We start from the raw sequence: 25,536 nt of genomic DNA, 5'->3' as shown, positions 1-25,536 counted from the left end.
GTAAACTACCTATGAATAATAACTTTTGGGGAAATAAACTATAATTTTAGTGTCAGTTTTTTAATGTATTAAGGAATTATTTTTGTTTCTTAAAATAGCAGCATTTTTGGAAATATTACTTCTTTTCAAATATATAACGGTTTAATTATAAGCTGGATCTTTTGCTATAAAAGATGAATTTCAAGTTTTGTTTTATATCACATTTTGGTCTTCTTAGTCACTAATTTCACCTCTGTGCAATAAACATTAAACAATCAAAATTCAATGGCAAAGTATGATTGTAGAAAAACATGTTCATTGTTGAAGACAAATACATATTATAATATAACAGCATTCACAAAAGGTGGTAACTGGCAACATAACAACACTATACAAGAAAACATTGTTGAAAAATCAAGTGCAAAATTCTTCTAAAAGAATTAACTGGCAAAAGTAAAGAGGATAATTATACATTATAGAATTATCTACATTTTCCTGTTTTTACTCACTGATTTAGCTAGCTAGAGATAGAAAGGGTGGAGCAAGCATATAAAGGACCCAACAAAGACTAATGTATTATTCTATAGTAATCTCTGGATGGCCATTTTACTCTTATCTATTAATATTTTTCCAAGAGTACTTTAATTGAGTCAGACATGTGTCACAAGGACATACCTTGGAGATGCTCAGAATTATGTCGAGACTAAATGGTCAAATTATCATTTAGTGTACAAGTTAGTGAAAGACAGTAAAATTGAGACCCCTATTATTAATATTTTATCATTTATATCCACTAGCTGGCAAATCCTTAAAAAATTCAAATCATATATCAAGAATTCTGAATCATCAAACTTTACACAGATAAAGTAATTTTAAAAATTATGAGAATTTGCAAGAGCAAAGTCTCTCTGGTGTAAAGCAGTACCTGCTACCCCTTGCCCCCAATTCATCAGTGTAAATATGAATCTATATTACCATTGTGCAGAGAATATGAATATAAATAACCCAGTTGGTCTTTGACACATTTCAAGTTAGAAAAGAGAACATGTTGCCTTAGTAAGGAAGGGATGAAAGAAAATAACAGACTTTCTTAAACTGGCATATTCATGCCATTCTTTCATTTTCTTCTTTAAATTGATATTTAATGTTTAATATAGAAGAAACAAATACATAACAGAGAAAATTGAGAAAATAGAAGGACAAAAACCATTATCAGCACAAAATGATTCTTTACATTACTTTTTTAAAAGCTAGATGAGGTCCCTGAATGAATTATATATTTCATTTTATTCTATTATTTATGTCAAATAATTTTTCATGTAGGCATCTATATAACCATTCATTTAATAATGCAAAAAACTCATCAAAAGTATATCCTATACTTTATATTTTTTCTGTAATTTATAAATCGTGTTATGATAATACACAAGATTTGGAATTTTTATTTGAAAATAAATTTATCCACTTCAATAAAAATATTACATAATTTTTTATTTTGCCTTAATAAGATCCTAGGTGAAAATGAATTTGCCCCATATATGTGTAGGAAAAGACTGTGGCTTCTCTATTATTATTAAAATATAGATATGGGCAAGTTACTGAATCTCCCTTAGTTTCAGTCTCTTTACCAAATAGATGGAAATATGTTTGTACTTTAAGCCTTTTTTGTGACATTTAGTCAGCTTGTATACAGAACCCAACCATCTAGAAACTGATTCATCTTTGTTCCCTTTGTTCTTCCTCATATAGAATTGGATCCTCCTGAGAATTGACTAAGCTAAGGAAAATGTTTTCATGTTTATTTCTATGAGATTTTTACATATGATAATAATATTCATAATATATCACATCTGTGACAATTTTTTTGGTTGTTAAATTTTTTATATTTCTAAACATAGACTATTTAAAATATATTTGATTTTTCATAATTTTAAACAGTAGGAAACATCCTTCCTTTAAGGTCTTGACAGAAATTTTTTCCTAATCTTTCCAAAGATGTTTAAAAAGCATAACTCTTTGATATTCTGAAATTTAAATAAATTTGTAATGTCAAGGTAAGAATTTAAATTGCTCTGTTTTCATCAAACTTGGTAAACACGTATCTTACAGAATTTACTAAACAGGAATTCTCTTCTCCAGTGATGTATGACTTTTTTAATGTTCTGGGCTTTCTGTTGATCCATCTCTTTGATTTTTCACCAATAGCAACTTCTTTTATTTTTAAAAGGCTAATATGGCCTTACCAACATTAGAACAGTGTTAGTTGTTACTGTTAGAGGCTTTATATACTGTTTATTCATCTTATATGTATCAGCAAAGGCTTACATGAAAACCAGTCTTCCCTATTGAGATTACCTAAACCCATAGCAACAGTGGCCCATTCATCAGTTAAAAATTTAATGTGATTATAAAGAGGCTTCATCAGAGATTATGGTAAAAGATTGATAGGACCAAATCTATGTTTGCATCAGGATTGGTCTTTACTAACAATGAACTGACACTTATTGAGAGGTTTCTATGGGTAGCCCAAGTATTATACTAAGTGTTCCATATGCATTATCATGTTTTTCCTCAATATAATCTTTAAAGTATCCCCTACTGACCCACAAAGATGCTCAAAAAAAGAAAGGACATCATGGCCAAGGAGCTAAAGGAAACCAAGAGAATTACATGATAGTGATTGCATAGACAATCTGAATACAAATATAGAAATTATAAAACAGAACCAAGTATAAATGTTAGAGCTAAATACAATAATTGGAATGTCCTATGAGAAAACTGATGCACAAAGAGCCTAAGTCACACATCTGGTAGGGGACAGAGTCAGGATTCAAACCCACACTGGGGCCGTGGTCTATGCATCCTCATAAGCTGACTGCCTGCTGGCTGTTTGGTTCCCTCTGCTCCCATGGCCTGTACTGGCCAACCTCAGGACATTGTCAAAGAAATATCCTGGTAAAGCTGTGGTCATGGATGCAGCTGGAGGCCATTATCTTGAGTGAAGCAATGCAGAAACAGAAAACCAAATATCATATGTTCTCACGTATATGTGGGAGCTCAATGTAGGCTACATATAGACATAAATAGGGGAAAACAGGCACTGGTAACTACTAGAGGAGGGAGAGAAGGAAGGAGGAAAGGGCTGAAAAACCACCTTTTGATTGTCATGCTCACTACCTGGGTGATGGGTTTCATTATATCCCAAACCCATGTAATATACCCATGTAATGAAAAAAAAAAGTTGAAAAAAAAATGCCCTAGCAAATAATTCTAATGTCCACTTAAGATACGGAAAAGCTTTAAGCAGGCTACAAGTAAATAACTGAAAGTTAGCAGACAAAAATGATATCATTTGTCTAAAATATCCTGACATTTCACAGCTCAATGTTAGCAATAATAATTCAGGCCTACAAATCTATCAGACACTACTTTTAGGAATATAAATTAAGAACATTCTGAAAAGCCATTAGACAGCCAGGCACAGTGGCTCACACCTATAATCCCAACACTTTGGGAGGTCGAGGTGGATGGATCACTTGAGGTCAGGAGTTCGAGACCAGCCTGGCCAACATGGTGAAACCCTGTCTCTACTAAAACTCCAAAAATTAGCTGGGTAGTCACAGCTACTTGGGAGGCTGAGGCAGGAGAATTGCTTGAACCTGGGAGGCAGAGGTTGCCGGGAGCCGAGACTGCGCCACTGCACTCCAGCACTCCAGCCCGAAGGATGGGGCAAGACTCTGCCTTAAAAAAAAAAAAAAAAATTAGACAGTGTATACTCTACCCACTGAAAATGCTTAAATTCATTAACATGAACTTACTCCACCAACATCTGAAAATTCAGATCTATGGACGAAGATGTATAAACAAAGAGCTCTATCTCACAGCTTTATAAATCTTACTAACCTCAATTAGGGAAATGGACTATCAAATACTTATGATTTCAAAAATATAGATACCAACTTTTCTATATGTCAAATTTTAAATTACTGTAATAATTAAATTGCTATAATATAAATGTATAAAAAAGACAACAAAATATAGTAATTAATGGGAAGGTCAAATTATAACTAGTGGCTCTTTTCTTCTTTGTGCTTCTATATATTTTAATCATCTCATAGTTGGTATTAAATAACTTAATAATTATTCAAAATGTACTGTAAAATGAAAGAAACAGCAAAGTGCATTCCCAGTATTATCTTAATTCAAGGGACAAAATGTGAGCCTACAAATGTTAACATTAGATAATCATATAATTGGTCATGGTGTTTTTCCTTCTCCAGCATGTATTTAGGAAGCATGTGTTGTTTTTATAATCAGAATAAAGTTATAGAACATTATGTTCTACATAATGACAAAAACTTGCTAAGATGCTTTTGAAAAAGAAATGAAATGTAAAAACGTGTTGTTTTCTTTCTGACTGGAGAGCTAATCCTTGTTCGAAAACACCCAAATCTGGTACCAATTGGCTTAGGTCTCCAAATTGAGAGTATTTTTTTCCATCTTGTTTACTGCTATATTCTCAACATTTAGCACACACATTGTTTCATAGGAGCTCTTCAAAATTATTTGTTAAATAAGTCCACATATTCAATCTATGTCAACAGAGTGCTCTGTCCTTACCAATAACCAGCAATATCACGTTCACATGATATCAGAGCTTCTTCCCCTTCAGGCAGAGTACAGATTGTTAATGAGGATTTTTCATTAACTTCAAGTACCTATATTTTAAGCATCTCACTTGCTATTGTATAGCCTTAGGAAAACTATTTAACCTTATGTGGTTATTTCTTCCATTTGTAAAATCAGGATGTAGTATCTAATTTTTAAGGTTACTATATTAATTAGTTAAATGTTAATATAACTAACCCACAGTTCACCTAAACATATGATAAACCAAATTGGGTTCAATCATACTGTACACTTTCATAACCCACTGATTTTTCTATGACTGTATTTTTAAAATTTTAAAGGAATAGTCTGTTTTATTCACATTTTTACCTAAATATTTTTTCAACTTTTATTTTAAATTCCAGGTTGCATGTGCAAGATGGGTAAGTTTGTCACATAGGTAAATGTATGCCATAGTGGTTTGCTGTGCCTATCAACCCATCTCCTAGGTATTAAGCCCAGGATCCATTAGCTATTCTTCCTGATGCTCTCCCTCCCTACCCCCATTAGGCCTCAGTGTGTGTTACCCACCGCCATGTGTCCATGTATTTTCTCCTGCAGCTTCCACTTATAAGTGAGAACATGGGGTGTTTGGTTTTCTGTTCCTGAGTTACTTTGCTGATGATAATGGCTTTCACCTTAATCCACATCCCTGCAAAGGACCTAATCTCATTCCTTTTTATGGCTGCATAGTATTCCATGTTGTATATGTACCATATTTTTTTTTTTTTACCCAGTCTATCATTGATGGGCATTTGGGTAGATTCCATGTCTTTGCTATTGTGGTTAATGCTACAATGAACATACGCACTCATGTACTTTTATAATAGAATGATTTATATTCCTTTGGGTATGTACTCAGCAATGGGATTGCTGGGTCAAATGGTATTTCTGCTTCTAGATCTTTGAGGAACTGCCACACTGTCTTCCACAATGGTTGAACTAATTTGTACTCCCACGAACAGTGTGAAATCATTCCTTTTTCTCCTTATCCTCCCCAGCATCTGCTGTTTCTTAAATGATGGAGTAAAATTAAAAATTTTTAAATAACTTGCTAACTCTTTATTGTCTTTTTTCATAGGTTGTCTTGGTGAATTATACATGGAGGAGTCATCCAAATTATTTTTACACCTTCTTCATGTAATCATATTCTTCTTGGCAGAAACTGTTAACAAGACTATAAAATGCAATAGATTTTCAATATCTAAACATGTTAAAATGCTGCAATTAGGTTCCTTTAGTACATGTAGTTTCCTTTGTAAAACAGAATTTTAAGTAATACACCATCTGCTTTCTCCTATTTCTAATTATAGCACTGCCTATGAATTTTAATAGGTATCATAATTTGAATCATTATCATGAGAAAATAAAGAGATACCAGTTATTGTATCTGTTTATTTTCACAACAAATCTGTAATAGTAAAGAATATTTTATAAAATACTAAAGTATAAAGGGAAATTGTTTTTTACTGCAAAGGAAAAAAATGATTGTCATTCAAAGGGTGATACAATTTAATTTCAATAATAGATACTCCAGAAGTTGAGCAAAAATGATTTTGATTATAATAATAGTGTAATAGATAGTACCCAAAAAACAAAAACCTATAATATAAGTGCTGCAAGAATCATCCTCTATTTGAATGTAGCTGTTAACATTCAAAATTAGTTATACTACTAGTCACTTTCTGAGGGTCAATAATTGTGCCAGATATTCTGCAAAGCTGTCCAATGTTAATGTTTTTGTTTACTTCATTAGCCACCAACTTTGAATATCACAATAATGATTTTGGGGTTTGTACATACCAAAAAGATTAAGAAGTGCAAATCACAAAATGAGAAGAAAGAATAAAAATATCCATATGAAATAACAGGTAGCCTCCATGTTGAACATACCTGGCCTCCAGGTAGCCTTCTCCTATTGGCACAGCTGCCGTCATTCCCCCACGCAAGCTTCCGGCTTGCTTATCTATGTCTGCAGTACAATTTTACTGGCTGCTCTGTTAGAAAATGAATAATTTGGTGGCTGCCTTTTTGTTAAAAGGGAAGCCTTACTGAGGCCTCTCTTACCCTCACTAACTGCCTAAATAAATGTGTTTTTTAAACATAATAAAAAAATTAAGAAAAAAGATTGTACTAAAGGATCTAGACAGTTTCATAAAGCCAGAAAAAGAAATAAAAGATTTAATAATTGGAAAATAAAAAGACTGTCATTATTTGCAGATGCATAATTGTATAATATAAACATAGCAAATGTAAAGAAACTATGGTAAGAATATTAAATCAATTGATTCTTTTATTATCAGATATAGTCATTTTTAGAAAATTAACATCTATTTGCCACCTAGAAATAATCCCACATAAAGTTAGACAAGAACTTTATACCTACAAATGATAAAATTTTGTATACTAAAGCAGGTTATAATAAATGGAGAGATAAGACAAGGCAATTACTTCAACCCAAACTGGCTTATGCACTTAATACAATTCCAAATGGAATCTACAATACATTTCTTTAGTTAAATGATACTAGGATTTAAAATTTTATTTGAAAATCTCATGGCCAATAATAGCTAAAGTACTTACTAAGTAATATTATCAAGGTTTATTACAAAGCTAAAGTAATTTTTATAGAACCCCAAAACAGGAACAACCTGTACAGAAACTTGTTACATATAATACATTATGTACAAGAGAGAAAGAAGGACTTAATAATTAATGCCGAGACAATGTGTTATCCATATGGGTCCAACAACAGTAGTAGTAATATAACTCTTATCTCACAGTATGCTTTAAAACAGGAGAGAGAAAAAGAAATGTGTAAACCTTAGAATTGTTTATGGCCTAATATATAGAATGATGTCCTAAACAAAATACCAAAAAGTAATTATATTAAGAAATCTTAGGGTAGGGAGAAAATGGGGATATGTAGTGCCAGGGCTGCTAAGTTACAATTAGTAGAATGAATAAGTTTAGAGATTTAATGTACAGCACAAGGATAATAGCTAATAATATTGCTTTGTATACTGGAAATGTGCTGAAAGAGTAGATTTTAGGTGATATTACCCCCCCACCCCCACACACACATACCATACACAAACTCTCCAAGAGGTAACTGTGAGATGATAGATATGTTAATTTGCCTGATTACAGGAACTATTTCAGTATATATTGTAAAAGAATTATGTTGTATGCCTTAAATATAAACTATAAAATACTTCTTAAAAACTCTTAAAATTTCATCATCACAAAATTTTTTTAAAATGTGTTCACGAACAGAAATCTTTTAAAACATAAAAACCAAACCACAAATTGAAAACAAATACTTAAAAATTATATATCATAAGAAAATTAATAAGATGAATCTAAAAAGTTCTCCTTCACATTGACAAATAGATGACTACCCAATAGAAATATAGGGCAAAAGATATGAACAGGCAATTCCACAGAAGAAACACAAGTGGTCAGTAAGCACATGGTGATACATTCAATCCATCACTAATTAGAAAAGTACAAGTTAAACCCAACCAAAAAGAGCTATAATTTTATAATGAGCATCATAGCAAAAATATAAAAACAAAGATGAACAAAAACAAGTATTGGTGAGAATGGGGAGCCCAATAGGAATTCTTATATACAGTTTGTGGTCATGTAAATTTATATAGCAATTGCTGTATGCAGTTGGATGAATTTGTGTTGTCAATTTAGCTAGACCAAGTTATGTTTCCCAGCATGGCTATCTTGCATAGGTCTGAGTTAATGCAAGCCACAAGAGAGAGATACTTTGTGCAAGAGCTGGCAGGTGAAAAGGAAACAGCAGCCACATACTTATGCTTGAAACATGACTTGAGAACACCAGGTACTAATTCAGCTTACACATACTTGCAGTTGCTGCTGGCTCACTGGGGCTGTATGGGACACCACTCAGCCCACAGCACTTACTCATCCTGTGGCTCCTGCAGGATCCTACTTGAGACAGGGTACCTGCCCCAAGGACATTTCACTCTTTTTGGTGGCATCTATTTTTTCCTGGGAGGAAGCGTCTGGTATTACTAAGAATTATGCTTCCTTTCAATGATACTGACCTGAGTTCAGCAGAAAGCAAGCACAGAGACATTATATAACCATAAGTTTTAAAAGAAAGGTGAATTTAACTCTGTGAAGAAGGATATCATGTTCTTCTAGAAGGTATTCTTATCATCAGAGTTGAAGTGTTGGTGGCAGAGGGAGAAATATGAACCTTTCAATTTGCCATCGTGGATTCCAGCTTATCCATCCTCTATTCTACTTAGTATCATCTTGCCTTCCTGACTACCTGTCCTACTGACTTCAGGCTCCAACAACAAGCACAAAACAGTTTTATACAGACTTTAACCAGCTCCTACAACTGTGTAAGGTCAAATTCTTACCATAAGTTTCTTACCACATATATCAGTAGGATTCTGTTTCTTTGATTTAATCTCAACAGTTTCAACTAATTATGACATAGACATAATAAGACAAATTGCCATTAACCATAAAAAAATGCCAACTTTTCATTTATTTAAGGATAAAACACATAAATTCACTTCTCTTTTAAAACTTCTGGTTATATAATGTCTCTGTGCTTTCTTTCTACTGGACTCAGGTCATTATCATTGACAGGAAGCATAATTCTTAGTAATACCAGGCGCTTCCTCCCAGACAAAAATAGTTGCCACCAGAAAGGGTGACATATCCCTGGGGCAGATTTAGGTGTCACCTGACAGCCATAGAGCATTTGTGCAGAGACTAAAAGACTGATCTGAGAAACTACTTCCCGGAACAAAAATCAAAGCCGGGCAGAGAATCCCAAACCCAAATATAATCTAAAGAAGTTAAGCAGAGAAAACAACACAGGTGAGACAAAGAGATTTAAACTGGAGGAACAAGAGAAGAAAAAGTGAGTGTACATTTGAAGGTGAAAGGTACGGCCAAAAGGCATCCATTGAGGCAAAAGGAGCCAGCTTTAGCTGGTTATTTTTCTAATGGTCCCTGGTGACTAAAAAGCAAGTCACAGCCATGACTGTACTGTTACCATCAAATTTTTTCATAAAGCATCTCTGCTTTTCAGATACTGCAGAAATCTGGGGGGAATTCAATAACATATTGATCTGAGGAAAGAATTATAAATATACTACTTGTAAATTTCAGTGCTAAAACATAGATCAGTTAAACTAGTCATAATGACATGTAAACCTCATATATCTGGACTTCAGTATTTTGATCAGTATCTTAAATGCCCTAATACTCTGGTTGTAGGCTGACATCTGCCAATAAATGATTAGCTTGTAATATATGAAAATACTGTTTAGCTCTCATAAAATGAGTAGTAGTAATATGAATGTATGATTTCAATAGATTTTAAAATATTTCTAAAGAAACAAAAATAAATATAATGATTCCAACTATTTAGCAAAAATATCATGAGCCACATAACCAAAAAAAAAATGTCTTGACTCTGAATACAAACATAAATTTATTTTTCTTTTTATGTTTTTGGCTATGTCTTTCAAGTTTGTGTCTCCATATTCATTGTGCTTTCTGTCTGGGTACAAAAACAGCTTTCTTAAAATTGGATGTAATAATCATCAACATTTTGCATTCTGTTTTAAATTTAATTGTATAGATACTGGTCTGAATTCTGTGACAACTTTTTATGAAGTTGGTATCTTTACTTATGTTCCAAATTTTAGCAAATCGTTTTCATTATAAGCAACCTCAGTAAGTATTACATACAAAAGCATGTAAACCGTTTTCTATAATAAGCATTCTAAAACATATTACTTCTAATGATAAAATTTTATATTCTCAAAGTTTCACAGTCAATACTAAACCAACTTTTGAATATTAGAAAAACTACATTGCTCATTTTGGTGAATGAACTTAGCCAGAAACTCAATTTGCAGATAATGAAACATAAAATAAGTGTAAATTTTTCTTAAATACAATGGGGAAAGAATTTGAGGTAACTAGGAAATAAATGTATACTAATCTTATTTTTGTGTCTAAACAATGGTAAACTACAGGTTTGCATTCTCAAAGGCATTTATGCCCAATAGATTTACATAATCCTAAAGGTTCTGTAAATAAAAATTTGTGGGTTCTGGCTCTAATATAACATTAATCAAGGTCAAATTAAGGATTTGTGGCTTACAATAAAGTAGTCCCATTGTCTATCACCTCTTTTTCTAAATATTTCATTAACTGGCTTTTATACTAGATTAAATTCCTTCCCTATAAGGGAAATATCTCAAGTCTTAACTCCTACAATTTATATGACAAATAAAAATCAATACAAGTGTTCTTGTTAATGGTCCTAAAAGAAAAAGCCAGAATATCTGGAACGGGAGACAAAAGAACTCCAGGGTCAAGTGTACTCATCTCTGAATTTCAGCATCTAAGACTTCCAAAGAATAGTAGCTCTCATATTACCCACTTACCTTCTGAACTGAAATCTTTCTTGGATTATGAGCCTAATTGTGAATTGCAGGAACGTTTCTTTAACGATTCTTACTTTATCATTCTGAAACACCGTAAGACAGTACAATAAACCCATATTCATAGCTTTAAATATTACTATAATTTAAGAAGTATAAATGTTATAGAATTTCATAGATATTGAAAATGAATCGTCTGTTTAAATCCTATTGCTTTTCACATGAGGAAATTAAAGATCTTCAAAACATAAACACTGAGCACAAAAATCAAAGACCTACAGAGAAAATTTAAACTAAAACATAGATATGTGGTTTGTAACTAATATTATCATCCAGCTAGACCTATGAGCATAGAAATTTAGAGCAGAAAGATAGTCTATTTCAATCATTTTATTTTATAGATAAGCAACCATAGCTATAATGGTTGTAATTTTGCTTAATAGAGTAAAATTATTGATAGAGTTTGTAAAATCAAATGCTGAAAGCCCAAAACATGCTTCCTTATGTTTCCATATATAAGCAGAAAGCACTGCCTTAATCTGTATTCTTTGAGAATCTTTGTTTCTGTACTTTAAGGCCAAATAGCAAAATAACAAAGTTTCAAAACGAAATTTTCAAAAGAAATTTTCTAATATCAAACTAGTAATTCAATCAGCCAAAACACTCACCAAACCAGGCACTCTGTACCAAGGGCTCTTCTAGGTATAGGACAAGAAAAAGAACGAAAGCAGCTTTCATTCTATAAAGATAGACCAGCTGAGACCCAGCTACCAAGCAGCGAAGCAGATAAATAAATAGATAAGATTATTTCAAGTATTAATAAATGCAATGACTAAAATTCAAAACCCAAATGTTAAGTGAGACTTCTGCCTAATCAGAATGATTTAATAACTTAAAAAAAATGGTTTATTCCCAGCAAGTGGCTTTTAAACAGGGAGTTTTAGGAAGAGAGAGTTATGTGCCAGTTCATACAGACTACTAAATATTGCTAGAGGAGTTATATTGCATTGGTTTATTTCTTAAAATACCAAAGTGTTTTCAACAGCATGCAGACCAATGAAATAAGAATGAATAAAACAGTTTAATTTGAAGCAGAACATTCTCTCTCTCTCTCTCTCACTCACTCACACACACACACACACACACACACACACAACTCACAGACAAGCAGAGAAAACCAAATAGTTTAGAACATTGTGGCTGCTATAATAAAATACCATAAACTGGGTGGCTTCTAAACCATAGAAAACTATTTCTTACTGTTCTGGAGGTTGAGAAGTGCAAGATCAAGGAGGCACAGATTGTTTCTGGTGAGGGTTCACTTTCTGACTCAGTGAGGGCTCCTTCTTTCTGTGTTCTTGCATGGCTGAGGGGTGAGTTAGCACTCTGGGGTCTTTTTTTAGAAAGGCACACTTCCTAATTCCCTCCCAAAGATCCACCTCATAATACCATCGCCTTGAGCATTAGGATTTCAACGCATGAATTTGGAGGATGGCACAAACACAACTGGATCATAGAGGCAAATGTAGAGAAAGTGAGGAACCTCATCTCACAAGAAATCATGAAATCAGTGACTAATTAGAATACCTAATTTCAAAGAAAGTAATTTTCGGTCTTATTCCTTCACCAGATAGACAAGAGATCTAGGATATTGCACCATTTTCCTGTTTCCTAATTTCTAAGGCGTATTTTCATTTGTTACTTAAATCTACAAATTATTCAAATCTAAACATTTTTGTTAATTTTAACACAAGTCTTCTTTAGAAATTTTTTAAAATATGAAGATGTATAGTAAGTAAAATATTTAAAAAGCATGACCATCTCGTCTAATTACTAGAGCTGTGTCCTAATTGATATTCTTACTTTTCATTGCTGCCTCATCCTCCAGCTCAGGATCCACTGCACAGTGATGCCGACCACTCTAAAATGCAGATACCATGAGGGCACTCCTTGACTTAAAATATTTACATGACTTAACTCCTTATTCCTAGTGTGTTCAAGGAATCCATATTTGCAGTAGTTTAGAAGGCCTTGCGTGTTCCTTCCTTGCTCAACACTCCCACTTCATTTCTTTTGATTCATTCTGGGCCCTCTGAAGCTTTATCCCAGCCATTTCTCCAAGGAAACACACTTTCTTTAATTCCAAGACTTGTGAGCATGCTATGTCCTATACCTCAAGTACACAGAGGCAAGAACCACCCTTTTCACCGAACAAATCAGACATCCTTCCATGACCAAATTAGACATTGCTTCAGCCAACATGAGTTTGGTGTTCGTCTTATACTTCTTTGAAAGACTCTGTTGGTTTTCTCCACTTCATTGCTTTATATTATGATTATTTCTGTGTACCTTCTATAGGCCGGTCACTGCTCTAGAGGGAAAAGAAGTAAGCAAAATACACAAAATAGCCACTCAGTATGACTTTACATTCTAATGAGGAGAAGCAGACAATAAGTAATAGAATTTCTAGATAGCTGATGTTTAGAAGTCCAATCAAGATTGGTTAAGGGAACTCTGGGGAATTCCGGTTTATGTCAGGTGATAAAAGACAAACCCAAAGAGTTACGACACTGGAACAGAGATTGGAAAAAGCAAAGGAGCAAACCATGTGAATTTCTAGAAGGAAAATATTCCAGGCCGACGGAAAACAAAGTGAAAAGACTGTGAGGTGTTCATATCCCTGTGTTTTCAAAGGTGAACAAGAATGTCAATGTTGGAGTTGAGAGAAAAAGGAGAACATTTGGAAATGAGGCTTTACGTCTGGGATTCTCAAATGCTATTTAAAATTCAATATTTCTTTGATGTAAGGCGGTAACCTGGACGTTCTAGGATATTTAGCAACATCCCTGGGCTTCATTCACTGGATGGCAGCAGCATCCACCCCCCAGCTCCCTACCCCCACTGCCACCCAGTAATGATCATCAAATAGTATCCAATTTTCCCTGGAGGAGCAAAATCAGCCAGCAACTGAAAACTGCTATCGTAGGGGTAGCAAAAATAAGGTTGTATGAAATCTTATGCACTATTTTCAAATATTTGCCTCTTACCTTGAGTAAAATGTAAGCCAGTGTAAGACCCTGAGCACAGAGTTAGCATGGTATAACTTTAGTTATGAAAATTACTCTTGCTTTTGTGTTAATAGGCTGCAGGATAACAATACAGAAACAGCACAGTGATCCAAGTAGGGGATAAAGGTTGTTCACATCAATATGACAGAAGTGGAGGTGATTAGAGGAAGTCGCATTCTGGAAAATCAACAGATTTCCCAGCACATTATAATGGGTGTAAGAAAAAGACAAATCAAGGATAATTTCAATGTTTTGGGAACATTTGACTTGCTATGAACTGAGATACAGAAGGCTAAAATTGGGATGGGCTCTGAGAGAAAGAAAAAAGGGAGAAAACAGTAGTTAAGACTAAAAATGTGTTGACATGGATGCAGTGAAAAGAGAACACTTCCACACTGCTGGTGCCACTATAGCAAACAGTGAGGAGATTCCTTAAAGAACTAAAAGTAGAACTGCCATTTGATCCAGCAATCCCACTACTGCGTATCTACCCAGAGAAAAATAAGTCATTATACAAAAAAGATAATCACACACACATGTTTAGAGCAGCTCAATTTGAAATTGCAAAAATATAGAACCAGCCCAAATGCCCATCAGTCAACAAGTAGATGCAGAAACTGTGGTCTACATATAATACTACTTGGCCATAAAAAAGAAATGAATTAATGGCATTCACAGCAACCTGGATGGAATTGGAGACCGTTTCAAAGTAGTCAGCCCATAAAATTACCTGAATTTTGTTCTCAAATATTGGGCAGAACAGCACTAATCAAACACAGGAGTCTCAGAAACAGCTCCACACAGTCCACAGATATAAATAGTGGTAAGTGCATTTAAATTTCATGCACTATCCAGATCTTGGGCTATGAAGTTAACCCTCGAATCACCTACTATTTGTACCTACTTTACGGACATACTACTCTTACTTTCCATACTATATGTACTAACACTTACAAAAATAATTTTTAATTAAAAATATTTATCCCTGTGTAAGGAATCTATTTCTGTTTAAAAAAATCAACTCCTAGTGCTGATGACTGAAGTAAGAAAATAGTTAAATCTGAGAAAGTGATTATGTTTAGGCACAAAACATTTTATGGTTAAAATAAAATAATGAAATGTTATATTCGGCAGAAGCATCAATCAATAATCTAAATGTCGCTTGAATGTGGGAGGTGGAGGCTGCAGTGAGCTGAGATCACACCACTGCATTCCAGCCTAGGCGACAAAGTGAGACTCCATCTCAAAAATAAATAAATAAGTAAAATAAAAATAATTTAAATAAACTTATTCTTTCTGATCGACACAGAGACAAACAAGAAAGTCTGTAAAACTGCATGCAACATGAACTCTTGTTTGTTTGTCTGTTGTTTGATTTGAGACAGAGTCTCACTCTGTTGCCCAGGCTAGAATGTGGTAGCATGATCTCCGCTCACTGTAATCTCTGCCTCCCGGGTTTCAGAGATTCTCCTGCTTCAGCCTCCTGAGCAGTTGGGATTACAGGCATCTACCACCATGCCCAGCTAATTTTTTAAATATATATATTTTTAGTAGAGACATGGTTTTTCCATGTTGGCCAGACTGGTCTCGAACTCCTAACCTCAAGTGATCTGCTTACGACATGAATTCTTAAGGGTATGCCTTAAGAAACTGTCAGAGGTCTACTGTACATACAATTTCCAAGCAGTATTAATCACTGAGGTTAAAGAATGTGCCTATATATTCAATTGAGCTTATGTAGAAACTCCTGTTTTCAGAATAATGATCTGTACATGCTGTAAGGAGTCTGTGGAATTGTTTCTGAGAATCACGTGTTTGATTAGTGCTCTTCTGCCCAATATTTGAGAACACAATTCAAGTAAGTGATTTGCTGACTACTTTAAAAATTACATTTTGATGGCACAATTGTGCAGGCAATCCCATTTCTTTTTTAGAGTGCTTCCACAATAAACATGTCCTGGTGTTTCATTAACTCTCATAGGTGTCATTTCTATCACTACATTGTGTTTCTAAGATCTGAGCTATTGAAGTAGTGTTTACCCTACTTCTTCCACATGGCTTCCTATCTAATATGAATGATAACTGAAGTAGCTATGTCTACAATATATCATTGACATTTTTCTCCCAAAGGATTATCCTTGAGATTTTCAAAATGATGTTTTCTGAATCCAAACCTGATACTGCCTGGGTATCAACTTAATTCGCAACACATCAAGAGAATGTTTTCCTTTTTACACCTCCAGTGTTGTTAGCTCCACTTTAAAATAGTGTACTGTTTTGTAATATTATTTTTTAAATTTAATGAAAGAATTAAAAACATTAAAGTTAATTTGTTAAAGTTTGAACAAATTAAAATCTTCATGTGCCATATACTTAAATTGCTCCTGGATAAGAAAAATAATGTTTAAAGTTTTTTATATACCAATACAAAGAAAGAAAAGGAAAACTAAATTTAAGGAGAGTCTATTCTGTCTGTGGTTGTTAACCCTCTCAACAAAGCTACAAGGTAGCATTATTTTCTTCATTTCACTGAAAGTGACAAGGCTAAGTAGCTAGTATATGAAAAATTTCAAATTCAAAGTGGAATTTGAATTAATGTTCCTCTGGTTCCAAAGCCTGTCATTTTTTCAGTATGCTGTATTATTTTCTATACAACTATTTCACTTTCATTATAAGAAAATTCAGTAAGTAAAAAAAATTCAGTAAAAAAACCTAGTAAGCCTGTTTTACAGATGAAAATTCTTACAGCTTGGTGGCATGGTTTACTTTCAGAACTATTCTTTCACATAGAACGCTTCAACGACACTAATAATACTAATGTTAATAGTATGCTATATTAATACTACTATTAATAATGCTAATATTATTATACTGTTTTATGCAATTTTATATTAATATTAGCATTGATACACCAATGCTGATAATATAACAAGTAGTTAAGTACAAACGATTGCAAATGATTTTGAACTTTTGCTGCAGAGGTAATAGGAGAAATTCCAGTCCTTATCATGGTTTTCAATATGAAGCAACTCCAAGTTTTTAATTATCTTATTTACTAAGGAAGATTTACTAAGAAGTTACGATCGTATATTTATAAATATATTAAATTCAATGAAGATGACTACCACTTTCTATGTCAATTTCAATCTCTAGCACCACCCGCCAAAGTACATAAAATCACACTATAATGTTGAGGCTACAGGCATGTTTGATAATTGGGTTAAGGTAAAGCTGTATTGGTGATTTATTTTGTTTGGGTTAGTGGATCAGGCTAGGACCAGAATAGAGATTTCTAACACATAGGACAAATATCTCTTTTCTATTCTATCTTACCTTTCCAATACATTTGGTAAATTTTAATCAAAATTACACTGGTAGGTCTAGTACGAAACAGCAGTCAGACAATATATGCTTATCTTTTCTAAATAGTTCCCCAAGGCAGAGCTTCCGATTCTCTATATTTTATGGAAAGCTTTTTCCTTTTCCCCTGGGTGATGAGATGAGCACTCTTTGCATTTTCAAATATGAGGTTAGACTAGACAAAGATATTAGGTCAGTGGTAGTTTTTTGGAAGGCAGAAAAAAATCTAAAAAATAATAAATATGTATTCAGCTGAGACCTCATCAGAGTAATATATTGTTAGTAAATATACGATAGTTAGTAAATGTAAGATATTGATCATCTTGTGAAACAAATGAGCTTAAATTGCCATCTAGTTTATTGCTGGAGAGCTAATTTCTTTGACATTAGTTTAAATTTCATGCTCCATTTATACTTATAAAAAGTTTTATTTTAAAAGACCAAAACCGATTCTCATTGTCTACCTAAATGCAGTGATATTGGCAACAATTATTCTCTTCTAAAATGAACAGTCAAAAATATATGTAATTTATATGGATTTTAACAAAGATATTGACAAACGTATTTTTTAAAAACAAAAATCTCATTACCTTAATGATCGTATTGAGCAATTCACTTTCCAAGAAGTCATATATTTGAGATTACCTATCTTAGCACAGTTCTTTCAGTCTAGCTCAGACATAAAATAAAAACTTTTTCTCTTATTTTCAAAAATCAGTATTATTCTACTGACAGCTGCTCAAGATTATATCATTTTTCTGCATCAAAGCCACAGTTTCTAGTAAGTTTACCAAACTCAGTATTAAAGCTAGTCATTTCACATTACATTTGAATTATGCTTATTAAGTGTTTTAATATATATCTCTCTTGATATTATAAATATATCAAGGGTTAGCTCAGATTGTTATAATGTCACTCGACAATGGCAGAATCATGACTCTGAATTTTTATTCTTTGGCAAAGTTTACTATTTTCACAACTGCAAATAATGCAAATAATGCTTAAAATGCTAGCAGATTTGCACTTACATTACAGAAACAAATATGATAAAGAATGAGGTGAATTGGAATAATTCTAATGCTGTAAGTTTTAAATAATAAAATTTGTTATTTTATTATAAAAACAAAGGAGGCTTTCTTACATATAGAGAGTACTGTTATGAACACATACAGATACACACTTAATATATGCAATTTTAAAACCAAATAGAACCAAGGCACATCATCAAAGCAACTATAGTGTTCCTTTTGAGTGAAGAGAAAAAGAAGGAAAAGTACATTTGAACATTGCCTGGAGGCGTCCTTACTACTGAAAAGTTTCAAGAGTCTTCTGAATAGTATGTTTCTAAGATACTCAAAGAAATTTCTTAATTACAATTGTATTGATGTATTGTATCTGAAGAGATAATTAAATACAACACTAGTTTTCTCTTGTGAGAACATATTTGTCCTGCCGAGAAAGTAACTGAGAAATAAGTTAAGTGAGTGACTCAACCTTGATTCAGAAACTTCTGTCAGAAAAGTTTCTTTTGTTAATGAAAGTGTGAGGATTAGCCATTTGATCTAATTTTTTTGTCTTAATGAATGTGAAAAACAATGGCATAGTAAAACAAATGTGTATTTCTCCCCATTAGTTCACTACACAAAAAAAGATAAGCCAAGTCAGATTATGGACTCTAAACTGAGAGCTGATGCTTTATTCACTTGGTATTATTCATCTGTTTCATCATGATGCTTGCTTTCTCTGTTTTGGACAGTCACTGAACTACTAAGTTGGACTTTTTCATTTTTAAAAACAAATTACTCTCACATGCCTGCACCCCAATGATAATTATTGCTCTGAAGGAGCAGTTCCAATTAAAAGATCTGCTGTTCATTCATTCTCATTGAGCTACTGTAATAATATCCTAGTTACTGGAGCTTTCAAGGTTATAAAATAAAACAGTGGAAAATGGAACCCATCAGCCTAGACTTACACAATGTATTTACTGCTATGCAATATATAATATCCTTTAAATCCTTAAACTCATACAAATAATTTTTTAAAAGATTTTGTTAGACAGCACAGCTCATTTACTCAAATTTTCAAAAGCTTTATGATCTCAGCACCAGATAACTTCAGATGAAGTTCAACAAGGCTATTTAAGAGCAAATATCATCCAATAGCTTCATTCTGACATCTTAGTGGGACAAAAAGCAGGAACTCAGGATATAAAATCAATGTGCAAAAATCACAAGCATTCGTCTACACCAATAACAGACTTAAAGAAAGCCAAATCAAGAACGAACTGCCATTCACAATTGCTACAAAAAGAATAAAATACCTTGGAATACAACTCACAAGGAACGTAAGGGACCTCTTCAAGGAGAACTACAAACCACTGCTCAACGAAATCAGAGAGGACACAAACAGATGGAGAAACATTCCATGTTCATGGTTAGGAAGAATTAATATCGTGAAAATGGCTATACTGCCCAAAGTAATTTACAGAATCAACGCTATCCCCATCAAGCTACCATTGACTTTCTTCATAGAACTGGAAAAAACCACCATGAACTTCATATGGAACCAAAAGAGAGCCCACATAGCCAAGTCAATTCTAAGTAAAAAGAACACAGCGGGGGGCATCACACTACCGGATTTCAAACTATACTACAAGGCTACAGTAATCAAAACAGCATGGTACTGGTACCAAAACAGAGATATAGACCAATGGAACAAAACAGAGGCACCGGAGGCAACACAACATATCTACAACTATACAATCTTTGATAAACCTGACAAAAACAAGCAAGGGGGAAAGAATTCCCTGTTTAACAAATGGTGTTGGGAAAACTGGCTAGCCATGTGCAGAAAGCAGAAACTGGACCCCTTCCTGACACCTTACACTAAAATTAACTCCAGATGGATTAAAGACTTAAACATAAGACCTGGCACCATAAAAACCCTAGAAGGAAATCTAGGCAAAACTATCCAGGACATAGGAGTAGGCAAGGACTTTATGAACAAAACACCAAAAGCATTGGCAACAAAAGCCAAAATAGACAAATGGGACCTAATCAAACTCCACAGCTTCTGCACGGCAAAAGAAACAGTCACTAGAGTGGATCGGCAACCAACAGAATGGGAAAAAATTTTTGCAGTTTACCCATCTGACAAAGGGCTGATATCCAGAATTTACAAAGAACTCAAACAGATTTACAGGAAAAAAACAAACAAGCCCATTCAAAAGTGGGCAAAGGATATGAACAGACACTTTACGAAAGAAGACATATATGAGGCCAACAATCATATGAAAAAATGCTCATCGTCACTGGTCATCAGAGAGATGCAAATCAAAACCACATTGAGATACCATCTCACGCCAGTTAGAATGGCGATCATTAAAAAATCTGGAGACAACAGATGCTGGAGAGGATATGGAGAAAAAGGAACACTTTTACACTGTTGGTGGGAGTGTAAATTAGTTCAACCACTGTGGAAGACAGTGTGGCGATTCCTCAAGGCCTTAGAAATAGAAATTCCATTTGACCCAGCAATCCCATTACTGGGTATATATCCAAAAGACTATAAATCTTTCTACTATAAGGACACATGTACACGAATGTTCATTGCAGCACTGTTTACAATAGCAAAGACCTGGAATCAACCAAAATGCCCATTGATAATAGACTGGATTGGAAAAATGTGGCACATATACACTATGGAATATTATGCAGCAATCAGAAATGATGAGTTTGTGTCGTTTGTAGGGACATGGATGAATCTGGAGAACGTCATCCTCAGCAAACTGACACAAGAACAGAAAATGAAACACCGCATATTCTCACTCATAGGTGGGTGATGAAAAATGAGAACACATGGACACAGAAAGGGGAGTACTAAACACTGGGGTCTATTGGGGGGAAAAGGGGAGGGCCAGTGGGAGGGGGAGGTGGGGAGGGATAGCCTGGGGAGAAATGCCAAATGTGGGTGAAGGGGAGAAGGAAAGAAAAGCACACTGCCATGTGTGTTCCTACACAACTGTCTTACATGCTCTGCTCATGTACCCCAAAACCTAAAATCCAATAAAAAATTAAAAAAAAAAAAAAAAGCAGGAACTCAACATCTACACAGGTCCTAAGCACATCGGAACACTGATAGTGGTTGAGGTATTTGAGGATGGAGTTCCAAGAAAGACCCATCCAGGAGTGGGGAAGATGACCTCCAGTAAGTGAGTAAATTCCCACCTCCAAGAGTGGATAGGTTTAGTTCTTGTGTCAGGTCCCAGTGAAAATGCAAAAAATATAAAGTTGTGAAACACTCTTAGGGAGCAATGACTCTCAGAATGGTAGTTAGAACCTTAAAATCTGCTTCTCTGTAAAGCTAATGACAACACTGCAAAAACTGTCTAAATAATCTTTTTTGGGAAATTCCCCAAGTTAACCCAAAACTTCCATCACTCTGCAGGGAATTTCTTCAAGTAAAATGGCTGAATATCAGTAAAAAAACAGCAAGGCTTGTACCATTTTAACCTGCCCTATTCTTATATTTCCCCCAGTTCCACAATAACCTTGAATACCAGCAGCCTCACAGTCGTGGTAGTGAAAACGAAGAGACTGGCAGCTACTAGACATGGCTAACAGGGTTTGAATCTCCTCAGAATGCTTGTCCTCAGATATGTAATCTGTCTGGAAGCTCCTTGGGAAATCTCCATTTATAAGGCTTTCTATTATTTCCTCTAGTTCAATATTCAACAGGAAAAGTCTTATCTCCAAAACATTTGTTGAAACTAATTATATAACATGGTAACCGAGGCAAACGAGAGGTTGAGCATAAAAAAAGATGAGAATGAGATGTTTGTAGTGGGCATAGAAAAGCTGCAATATATTACTGGGAATCTAGAAAGCCCCATGTATGTCCAAAGCTGTGCATGTACCCAGGAAAACCCCCAAAGGCCCTAAACTTTAAACAAAAAGTAAAGGCTAAGACACAATTTTAAACTGCTGGAATATTAAAGGCATGCCCTAATACATACAGAGCTCCTCTGAAAAGAGTAGGATACATTGTTTCAAGGAAAAATCAGTTTAAGAAAATCTCTGTCTTACCTTTAGCTGACCAGTAAACTAAGCAAGCCATGACTTCAGTGCTCTTCATGACAGGAAATAGAGACTTTGTAGAATTCATACAGCAAAGCTGCTACACAAACAGAAAGAAAAACATTAAATGACAACAACATCCCTGGGGAAGCAGAAAACCTGATTTCCACAATTATCACATTATGGAATGTGCAATATTCAACAAGGTTATAAGACACGAAGGGAAAAAATGTAGTCAATAAAAACTGTCCCTATGGAAGCCTAGATACCGTACTTACTAAACAAACAACTTTAAATCAGTTATTGCAAATATGTAAGAACTGAAAGAATCCCAGCCTAAATAACTAAAGTATGAAGTGTGTCTTAGCAAATAGAGAATATCATTAAGGAGACACAAATTATATTTTAAAAATAGCTACATAGAAATTCTGGAGTTGAAAATTAAAATAACCGAAAGGAAAAAATCATTACAGGGACACACATCAGATTTGCACTGGCAGAAGATATACTTTGTGAAGTTGAAGGTAAGTCATTGAAATTGCCCAGTCTGAAGAAAAGAAAGAGAAAAGAAGGAAGGAAAATGAACGCAATCTCAGAGATCTGTGAGACACCATCAGGTATATCAACATATGCATAATAGGAGCCCCAGAAAAGAAGGGAAAATAGAAAGAGGCAGAAATACTATTTTAAGAAATAATGACTGAAAACTTTCGAAATTTGATTAAAATGTTTTTAAGTTAAAATGATAATTGCAAGTATTCACTTCATAGATATTTGTCCCGCTGCATTTCTAATATCTTCTGAAACACAAAGTATAAATCCCTCAGCTTTAATATGCCTACTTGCCATTTTTAGTGCAATGGAAAAAAAGGAATATAAAGCAGTAAAACATTTTTGTTCATTGTTAAATCAATCCTACTTTATCTTAATTTACATTTTTCAGATGAATACATCTTAGTGTATAATTGTCAATTTGTTAGCAAAAAAATCTACCAAATTATTTTAATGTATGTTATTAATTGTATTGAAAACAGTTTATTTTAAATATATTTTTATTTGATAGTTTTTCATACCTTTTTCATTTTCTGCCTTATAGCCCTTTAAAAACATGGAATGAGATTGCCTATTTAGAGGGATAGTCTAAGTGACACTTATTTAGCCTCTCCAAGGTTTAAAACTATATTAATTCTGAATCGGATTACTTCACAATGGGAAGAATTGCTCCTTCCACAATCATTTCTTGCATATATACTATGTACTCTGTACCAGGTACTAGGATTGTAATAAAACACCCAGTATCTGCCAGGCGCAGTGGCTCAAGCGTGTAATCCCAGCACTTTGGGAGGCCGAGGCGGGTGGATCACAAGGTCAAGAGATCGAGACCATCCTGGTCAACATGGTGAAACCCGACTCTACTAAAAATACAAAAAATTAGCTGGGCATGGTGGCGTGTGCCTATAATCCCAGCTACTAAGGAGGCTGAGGCAGCAGAATTGCCTGAACACAGGAGGCGGAGGTTGCGGTGAGCCGAGATCGCGCCATTGCCCTCCGGCCTGGGTAACAAGAGCGAAACTCCGTTTAAAAAAAAAAAAAAAAAGCCTCTAATCCCAACACTTTGGGAGGCCGAGGCAGGTGGATCACGAGGTCAACAGATCGAGACCATCCTGATCAACATGGTGAAAACCCATCTCTACAAAAATTACATAAAAGTAGCTGGGCTCGGTGGCGCGTGCCTGTAATCCCAGCTACTCTGGAGGCTGAGGCAGGAGAATTGCCTGAACCCAGGGGGCGGAGGTTGTGGTGAGCTGAGATCGCACCATTGCACTCCAGCCTGGATAACAAGAGCGAAACTCCGTCTCAAAACAAAACCAAAAAAAAAACACCCAGTATCTATAAAGCACTTTCTATGTGCTAAACACTATAATAAGCAATATATGTACACTAACATATATAAACATTCTAAGCCCCCTAAGAAGTGAACACTATTATTATCTCCATTCCACAGATAGTGACAATGAGTCTCAGAAGGAGTAAGTAACTTGCTTAAGATCATACAGCACTTACAACTCTTAAGAGTTAAGTCTGGATATTAATCTGGGCAATCCCGCTGAGAGTACAAGACCTTCCTCATTCCATTAGACACTAGGAGAAGACTGGCATCAATGAGTCAGATGCAATTAAGTTCAGTTAATGTAGTTGTGGAGATAAGTACTTTGCACTAGAAGAGCACAGGGGTGGGACCTCCTAACTTACCTTTTAACATGAAGGTAGGTTTCTCCACAAATTGATATCCAGACTAATATACTTCATAGATATTGTTATTATTAATATTAAAGGATAAAGTATCTTGATAAAGGATACTTTAAGAGGCTGTACAGGTATCACAGCAGAGGAAATACAATGGCAAATATCCCGATGCAAGAAATATTAGAGCAATGAGGAGTCATCTAAGAAGTTTAGTAAATTAGACTGCATTCTATACTCAAAATTGGGAGAAATTAAGCCATCAAATTTAGAGACAAGGCCAAGTGCGGTAGCTCATGCCTGTAATCTCTGCACTTTGGGAGGCCAACTTGAGGCGGGTGGATAACCTGAGGTCAGGAGTTCAAGACCAACCTGACAAACTTGGAGAAACCCCATCTCTACTTAAAAAAAATATATTAGAGACAAAAAATTAAGGGTTCTTTGTAAATAAATTTATGAAAAAAAATGTTCAACATCACTAATCATTAGGGAAGTCTAAATTAAATCCAAAACAAAATATCGCCTTATACCTGATAGAATGCCTGTTATCAAAAAGATGAAAGATAAGTGTTGGCAAGAATATGGAGAGAAACAAACCCTTGTACACTGTTGATGGGAATGTAGGTTAGTACAGACATTATGAAAAACACTTATAAGTAACAGAAGTTCCTCAAATATCCAGAA

General features: G+C 34.4%; 1 long non-coding RNA gene across 1 annotated transcript in view; it reads right to left on the bottom strand.

Moving 5' to 3' along the window:
- The window catches only part of LOC118146771 (uncharacterized), a 55,711-nt gene extending 33,001 nt beyond the window's left edge, over positions 1-22,710 (bottom strand). The window contains exon 1 of the long non-coding RNA XR_004732715.3: positions 22,618-22,710. This is a non-coding gene — a long non-coding RNA (uncharacterized LOC118146771). The remainder of the gene's footprint in view (positions 1-22,617) is intronic.
- Positions 22,711-25,536: the final 2,826 nt, after the last annotated feature.

This window comes from Callithrix jacchus, chromosome 13 (assembly GCF_049354715.1).
Source record: "Callithrix jacchus isolate 240 chromosome 13, calJac240_pri, whole genome shotgun sequence".
NCBI lineage: Eukaryota > Metazoa > Chordata > Mammalia > Primates > Cebidae > Callithrix > Callithrix jacchus.
This window is presented reverse-complemented; position numbering and strand designations above follow the sequence as displayed.